This window comes from Centruroides vittatus, unplaced genomic scaffold (assembly GCF_030686945.1).
Source record: "Centruroides vittatus isolate TY-2023 unplaced genomic scaffold, ASM3068694v2 contig_2066, whole genome shotgun sequence".
Taxonomy (NCBI): Eukaryota; Metazoa; Arthropoda; class Arachnida; order Scorpiones; family Buthidae; genus Centruroides; species Centruroides vittatus.
Window position 1 is genome coordinate 131054 of NW_027121280.1, and position 8870 is coordinate 139923.

Consider the following 8870-nt stretch of genomic DNA (forward strand, 5'->3'; position numbering starts at 1 on the left):
TCGCGACGGCGCGCGCGGCGGGTTTTCTGTAGGCAACGGAAAGGTTCAGTCCGCCAGCCGAGCGATGAGGCAGAGGCTGCGCGCGCGCGCCGCGGCTTGGCGGTGGGCGTGGCCCGAGAACGGGCGCCCGCCCGCCCCCGACGCGGTGGGCGTCGCCGCGGCCAAGTCGGCGCAGCGTCCGCGGCAATTACCGGGCTAAAGTGGCTAAAACGTGTGAAAATCGTTGCGGTGCATCCGTAGATCGATGCAGCGTCCCGTCCGGGCGGCCGTAAAGACCCCGCCGGACCGCATTACCGCGTATTAGCGCCGCGGTCGCCTCGCCGTCGACCGGAAAAGGTGAGTCCTCCCGGCAACAGGTAGGCGCCTCCCGCCGACGACGCTTAACGCTACTTTAAGACCGGCTCCGCCTCGTCTCGCGCCTCTTCCTTCCGTCGGAAATCGCCGGACGAAACTTCTCTTTCCGGGTCCGAACCCGCGCCTTAAATTTCGTACCGTCTCCGACGTCCGCTTGCCGATTCGAACCGCCGCGCCGTGCGGTGGTTTTAAGTTTCCGTCCGGCCTGGGTAATTCCGGCAGCCCGTCGGGGAAGAACTTCCGGTTAAACGATCGGCGTAGAAGGTGGACCGCGAGGCGGGAATTTCGGCGTGTCTCATCCGTCCTTTAATCTTTTACAGAAATGAAAATCGGCCGTCGAGCAGAAAATCCAGAGCATCGGACGAACCGAGTGGAGATTGCGTACCTTTAATCATCCAGGCCGTGGCCGTCTTTACGTGAGATGATCTACGCGCGTGACGAGAGGCGTCGAACGTTCTTCGGTGGGAGACATGAACTCTGAGGTAGAGGGAAGAACCGTCTTCCGTCGTCTGGCATCCACCGGACGCGAGATAAACGCTTCCGAGTCCGGCAACAAGTTCTCCATCGACAGCATCCTGGGCCGGGGAGATCGTTCGGAGGAAGAGTGCGACGAGAGAATCTCCGCGCCGCAGAGACCGCAGACGGCCATCCACGGCTGCGTTAGACCCACGCCGGTGGCCCTGCATCCCAATCCCGGTCTGTCGCAGACGGTTTACTCGCAACCCGGAGCTCTGATAGTGGCCGCCGGCCGCACCGAACTGTCGCCCGAGGACCACTCTCATCTGACGTCGCTGGCCCTGGGCTACCTGTCGCCGGCGCTGGGAGTCGGCGCCGCCGCCCACCCCCGCCCGGAGACGGCGGAGGACACCACCCGACGGTCAACGGCTCCTTCTCCGGTTCCGCCGCGGGATTCAACGCCTGGCTGAGTCGCTCGCCCTTTCTGGCCCTGTCAGGTAAGACCGTCCGGGACCGGGGGTGGTCCCCGACACGCGCTTTCTCTTCGGCGCCTGCTAACGAGAGACATTACGTTCCGCGAAGTTACGTGGTAAAACGACGCCGGAAAATGACGGGTTTTGCGGAAATCGCCGCGGAAACGAGAGGAAACGAAAAGACGGTTAGCTCCAAACCTAGCATTAAATTCGAATTACGTTTCCGGGTCGAAGTTGAGATTGAAGTTACGACCGCCGACTCGTTCGAATTTTAGATTAACCCGGCGGTCGAACGCCCCTTTCTGGTTGTTTTACGTTCGTCGTCCGGACAGTTCCCGCTCTGCGACTTCCGGTCGGCCACCCGCTCCTTCCCCGCCGAATTATCCGATACTCGCGCTTCTTTCCCTTTCGCGTGACGACCGCGACCACGGCGCGGGTCACGCCCCGTAAGGGGTACGAAGCGGGGACGGTCGGGGGTATTTACCGGTCCGCGATCGTTTTAAAGCGATTAAGAAAGCGGCGAGTGTCGTGACCGGGATAGACGTATCTTTCGTTACCGGAACGGGAGCGGATCCTCCGGGAGAAGCGAATCAATCGTTACTCTACCATGGGTCGTCGCGTGACGGTGGGTGAAATTTTTCGTTCCCCGAGTCGACGTCGATACTTCATCTCCTTTATATCGTCGGTTTGATGGATTGAAAGTACCGAGATTCCCGGCGAGCCGAGATGTCTGGCCAGACGCGTTAGATCTCTCGCCATAAAGGAATTTAGCAACACGTTCCGCTGCCTTTTTTTTCCTCTCCTTTTTCTTCTTACCGATTCTCGCGCCTTTTTTTCTTCTCCTCTTTACTCTCGGATATCGAGCCCACTAAATGTTATTTCGCAACAACCTAAACGTTTCGTTCTTTCGCTTCTCTTCCGATTTTTCTTTTCCCTTCTCTCGTTTTTTTTTCGCTGGGTAATCTTTTCTTTCGTCCACGTTTCCGGTTTCCACCGCCACGCGTGCGCCAGGAAACTCCTCTTTCTCTCTTAGATTTCGCCCTTTTTCCCCGTCCACAAGCCCGAAACGGGAATTAAACCACGGACTCGATTAACGTTTCGTTGCAGCTCCTAAGCCGGCCGGAAGGAGGCCCCGAAAACCCGGAGTGGAGAGGAAACCCCGACAGGCCTACAGCGCCAAACAGTTAGAACGGTTGGAAGCCGAATTTAAGGTAAGATTCGAAAGGACCCCTTAATTCGATCGCGTTCTGAGGCTCGGCGGCAATCGTTTAATAACGGTTTGTAGACGATAACTCGAAAAATCCCACCGTCGTAACGTTACCGTACGGACGCTTTGCTTAGCCATCATGAAATTCCAGTTTGGTAGGAAACATATTCGTCCCTCATCTATTTGATTCTATTCTAAATAACTCCTTACGCGGCGAGACGTTGGATAAGAGTCGAGCGAAGAAAAATTCTTCTTTCGGTCGACTTTTATCCAATGCCTCTTACCTTATTTCGCTCGAGAAGAATTCGTATAAGAGTCCGAATACTTTGCACGCGAAATACTTTTATTTTCGCAAACTCGATCGATGAAAAATAAATCTAAAGTTATTTCGATAGTCCGACGAATCGAAGAAATTTTGTGGCTTTCACTACGCGCTTCTAAACCCCATTCTTAAACCTCAGTCGAAATCGTCCTCGGCCTTCCGAGAACAATTATTTTCCGGTTGTTCATGTTAACGAACGGGACTTTTTACCCGATTTTTAAACTCGAAATGTCATTGAGATTAAGGTAAATGAGTGTCGTGTTACGCCAAGTAAAGGAACGATCGTAACGGTCGGAGTGTCTCTCCGCGGAGAACGGACGAACGACGCGACGGAAGAATAGAAGGAGTTACTAAGAGAATAATGGATTCTGTTTTTATCACAGATAGACAAATACCTGAGCGTCAGTAAGCGGATGGAGTTGTCTTCCGCCCTCAACCTGACCGAAGTCCAGATCAAAACCTGGTTTCAGAATCGAAGGTAAGTTCGTTTCTTTTCTTATCCGCCTCGACTTTTACGCGTCTTCTCCGGGACTTTCTCGGATTGACGAACCAACCGAATTTATAAATATAAACGGGGACTCGGCAAAGGAAGTGCGGAGACTAATCGGAAATCTTTTCGTGGGTACACACCAAAAGCCAAACTAATAGAAACGAAATTGCGAAACGTCTCCGTACCAAACGAAAACATTGGAAAAGAACGATGTTTTCGAACGTTTTTGGATAAATCGGGTGGTCCGATATTTCGTCTACTAATGCCAAATGCCTCTTAGGTCGTATCGACGCCGCCGATTGCATTGTCTTCTAGTATTACGTGAAGATGGGGATTTCCTAAAGAAGTTTTCGAGAATCGGCCCGCTTTGTCTCTCGATTTCTTCGTTTGTACGAGTATTGTCGCAGCCTTTGATTTTCGTTCGAGCGGATACTTTCCGTCTTCGTTTGTCGCGTACCGACGTTCGAAAATATCCTTTTCGCGGGTTCAGACTCGTCGACCTTCGCTCCTTTCCGAATTCGTTGGCGTTTTATAGAAGGAAGATGGCTTCGGGTATCGTCTATTATCGGAAATACGCGGGTTATCTATTATCTTTATCATTGCTAATTTTCGGAAATCCTTTAAATTTAGCCCGACCTTATCCTAGCGTACGCGTTCCGGCGTCGACGCCCGCATCCGATTAACGAGGACGTACTGTACAGTACGTTTTTTGTCTTCCGAGCAGGACCAAGTGGAAGAAGCAGATGACGGCCAGAATGAAGATCGCGCAGAGACAGGGACTGTGGCCCGCTCACTACCTGGCGTCGCCCCACGCCTTTTCGCCCTTCGTCGGCGCCCCCTACTACAACGGCGCCTTAGGACATATGACCCTGGCCGGAAGGGAGGCGGTCGGCCCAGCCGGAGCGGCCGATTGCCAATCCCCCGACCGCAACGACAAACAGGACTGCAAGTAGTCGCTTCTCTCTTTGTCCGTGTCGTCCAGTCGCAGCGTGTGTCCAATAAAGTTCTCCCTTTTCCTTTTCTCGTCGTCGCTCCTTGGCGCGGCGAAGGCGGAGAGAGGAACTCGCTCCGCACGACGCGAAGAGGAGAGAGCCGGGCGAAGACCACGGCCTTCGTCCAACAAACCGGGGGAGGAGTCGGAGGAAGATTAAGACGCGTCCACGGAATAACCGACAAAGGGTAATTCGCTAACGCTAAGTTAGATCGAAGCTAACGGCAAAGCTTTATTAAGGTCGGGTACGGAAACGAATTGTTGCGGATCTCCGCGTTCCGGCGCGACGGATAAACAATTCGCGTCGCGAGAACTTTTTCTCTAATCAGAGGTAAAATCGGCGACGACGATCGTCGCTTCCGTCAAACGATAGTTTTTTCTTGTTTTCTTTCGGACGAGACCTTAGCCACGGAAACGAGAGTTTCCGATCGGGACCGGAAGATGCCACCCTCCACCTGGAAAACGGTTTTTTAATCGATTCCGGGAGACCGCGAGTGGTCCTCCGACGGATTCCTTCGAATCGAGGAGAATGCGCTTTCCGCTCTCCGCATCAAACGAAAACGGTTAAACGTTACTGGTAGAGTACAGTACGTGTTGGTTATTCGACAAAAAATCCCGCGAGTCGATTACGCTTCCTTTTTTTTTCGAAAGTTTCCGAGCTTACAGGAATAATTTCTATAAGATTACGAAAGAAAAGCCATCGTTTCGTTGTTAGGAACTACCATTTCTTGGTTAAAATTTCCTTCGGATTATTCTCTGGAAGGGAAAACTTTTCGGACCGTCTCCTCCCTTACAGCCGAATCTACATTGCTCGGTTGCGACAATATTACGCGACGAAACGAGCGAAGAAACGTAGTTATTCGCGACATTATTTTATTTCCGTTCGTCCCGTATATAAGAAACCGGAACAAAGGTAACGAGAGAGAAAGAGAGAGAGAGAGAGTCGTATTAAGTCAGAAACGTGGGTAGAGAGGCGAAGACGAATATACCGGCAAAACCGTACTGTCGGTTTTTCTTCTATCGACAAAAAGTGTATTAAATCGTAGACTTTTATGTATTTTTCATTCGAGCCACGAATTTGAAGTCGCACCTCCGAACTCGATACTTCTCATAGAAAGAACGAGAACCGTTGACGTTTCTGTCGTCGAGGTCGGGACCGAATTCGAATCCGGATCAACCGAGCACAGTTACGTACAGTACGGTACATAGATTCTTTTTCGTTACATTTGCGGCTTCCTCCCGTAATGTTTCCGAATTTAATTTTTCCACTGCCTAATTAACATCGAGGAGACGTTTAATGTTTCATCTATTACAGTTTTTCCGTCGTATGAAGACGATACTTGGGATTTTTCTCATGCTTGGACTATCGGCTCTCCTCTACAATTCTTCTTCTGTTTTTTTCTTATCTTCTTATTTCGAAATCCATTTTTTCTTCGCCAAAATAAAAATTATTATTGTACAAATTGCTACGAAATCTAGCGTATTTTTTCCGGATGCTCAGAAAAGATGGAAGAAATCTTATGTGGCCTTTATTATTTTTCGTACGGGCACAAAATACGAGCATAAACAACTCGAAAATTAGGTTTATTTACTGATTTAGAGTTACGTTAAATTGTTATTTTTCAAATATAATCTTTGTAAGACAGAGAGTGTTGTGAAGGGTTTAACAGAAACATACAATAGTGCGGAGTTTAATATTTACCTGATATAGGGGATAGCGGTTCCATGTTTGGCCCATTCTTTATTAGATTTTGGTTATTAAAAGTGTCTAAATGTCATTCGCCGCTTCGGAGAAGAGTTTCTTCGAAAGTATTCGAATAATAGTACAATTACCGACTGTAATTTTTGAGGCTTCTTTCTCTTCTGGGCTATATTGTGGTTGCGCCGAATTAAAAATCATCGAACGTCAGACCTAAATTTCCGAAGATTCTATCGATTGTATTTTTCTTCCTAAATGATATCGGAAAACACACCTAAATCGATATAAACGTTTATAAAGGGAAATTCAATCCGAGAGTCGAAAGAGATTTGTATGGCCATTGTCGTCGCCACCCAAAGGTCTATCGAAAAAGGATGGAAGAAATATTATCGCAACCACTTTTACACAATAGTAATTCCGGAACAAAGAGAGAATGAAATACGACTAGAACACGAAGCCGTTGGAAGAAGTTGGGAAAACCCAACCGTTTAAATCGTACGAAAAGACGATATTCTTCAAGATCCTTAACGGATACTCCACTGGAATGCGGAATGCTCGAAATAACGAAATGCTCGGAAAAAATAGGTTTAAGAGGCATTTTTTTACGCGAGTTAAAGTAAAAGAAACATCCACCGTTACCTTTGTCCGTGATGCGAAAAAAAGAAGCATAAACAATAGTTCTAAAAGCTTCTATCAAAGGACCATTACGTCTTTTTTAAAAACTATTGTGTCTTACGTCACTAAGCCGCGCGTACGGTCTCATCTTCGTTTCTAATAGTAGGACCCTTCTAACTAAAATACGAACTACGGAAAAGATTAAAAACGTCGACTCTTTCTCAATCCGTCCGACGTACTTTAAGATAAATACATTTACTTAACTTATAGACAGAACAAAACGAGTGCTTATCGTTCCTATTTGTGGAAAGAAATACAGTAGTTTACGTTGTTCGATTGTAATACCAAATTGTCATTTTAAATTCGAAAGATAAATCGGATGGAAAACTTAAATGCCGTAGACGAAGGACAGAAAGTTATAGTTTATAAATTGTGTCGCTACGTCTGTATAAATTCCTTTCTTTATCTGATTAATTTCTATTGTGTTTTAGATATTTTTCCCCGAATAAATTGGCCGCAATCGGCGATTGTCTGTTTACGGAATATTATTATTTAAAAGTAGAGAGAGAGAGAGAGAGAGAGAGAGAAAAAAAAGGAGAGCGTATAAATAGTTTGTTCGATTTTTCTTAATTTCCATCCGGCGAGTATTTTAATTTTGCAAAAACAAAACAAAGATTATAATTTATTCGCTGTTTTTCGCGTCGAATCTTTCGCAAATGATTCCGACCATTAACTCGCTAATCTTCGAGCAATTCAAATTACCGTAGGTCGTCGCCATTGATTTTAATTATTCGCCTCGGGATAAAAAGTAAACAAAATGCAAAAATTGTTACGTACGCCGGCTAAAGTATTTATTAATTACAATTTTACTAAAAGAAAAACCCACTAAACTGTAAATAAAATGTTCGAATAGTTCGATCGGAAGAATCCCTCTTTCCGAACGATCGATTCCCTCCCCCCCTCCTCCATCGGCGACCGGTCGATCGCGAACTCCTAACGCTTCGGCATCTTCCAATTCGTTATAACGACATCGAAACGACGATAGAGAAAAGATCGGAAATCTTTATAATAATAAAGACGAGTCGTTAGGAATGTGGAATTAAACGGCGAAATTTTTAGAAATTCGTTAGATTAGCGGTAAACACGAAAGGTGGGAGCATCTGACGTCGATCGATAATGTCATCGATTCCGTTGACTATTCATTGTAATTGACGATTATTCTAAATCGATAACTTAATTGTTCGCTTTCGACCATTCGATAATTACCGAATCATTTCCAGTCAAAGAGGCGAGAGACTATTATTTATCGGCTACTCTAAAACCAGATAACGTAACAATAGCGATTCTTTTCGTTTTTCTTAATGATATAACGATGAATACCTAACGTTATGTAATATTATTCTAAATGACATCGTTTAAATAATTCATCAAATCGATTACTTTAATGGTATTTTGCCTTCTTTTCCATCCTTAAGATCCATCGCCCTTTCCAGTATTTTTAAAATGCATTAACATATAATGTTCGTAACGCCAGTTTCGAATATGTTATATGGATATAATAAACAGTATCTTTTACAGTAGTATAAACGTTAATTTATTAAATTCTAAACATTTATACCCTCGAATGATTAGACTATTAAAAAAAAAAATACCGTACTTACCATTGAACTTCATACTTTTATTTATCGCCTTCTCTTATTCTTTCCACTCTACTTATTGTTGATAATTTCTTAGAGCCGACAGCGTGTATTTCTCGTATCAAACGGAATTTTCCTCATAAAGAAAAAGAAATATTGGAGTTATTTTCAATTTTCTTATCTTAATTTTCTTTTAACAATTTATTTTCTCCGAATTTTTAACTTTGCTACCAGAGTTCGGGTATGAAAACGTGTTTATAACTATCGTAATTATTCTGAAAAATGTAATAATAAGCATCCTTTCCCCCTTAAATGTCTTCTTTTGTGTGGTTTTTAAGCATCGGAATGCTTTAGATGTTTAACCTTTTATTTATGAATTATTTATGTTTCACATAAATAGAAAAAAAGTACACAAACGTTGTTTAAAACAAACAGAAGAAGCGAAAAGAGGATCCGAAATGGCAAAATATCACCGGTTTTTATTAGTTCGTAAGTTCGTCTATACGGGAGAAAAAGTTGAAAAAATATTGTAAACGTAATTAAATGCGGGACAGAAATATTATTTACTGTCGATAAATCTTAATAAAATGTCTCTGAATATAAACAGCATACGTTGTGTCTGTTAC

The 8870-nt window shown here is 45.3% G+C and overlaps 1 pseudogene; it reads left to right on the forward strand.

The window, feature by feature from the left end:
• Window positions 1-251: 251 nt before the first annotated feature.
• On the forward strand, window positions 252-4255 carry LOC136970625 (homeobox protein MSX-1-like; annotated as a pseudogene).
• The last annotated feature ends 4615 nt before the right edge of the window (window positions 4256-8870 follow it).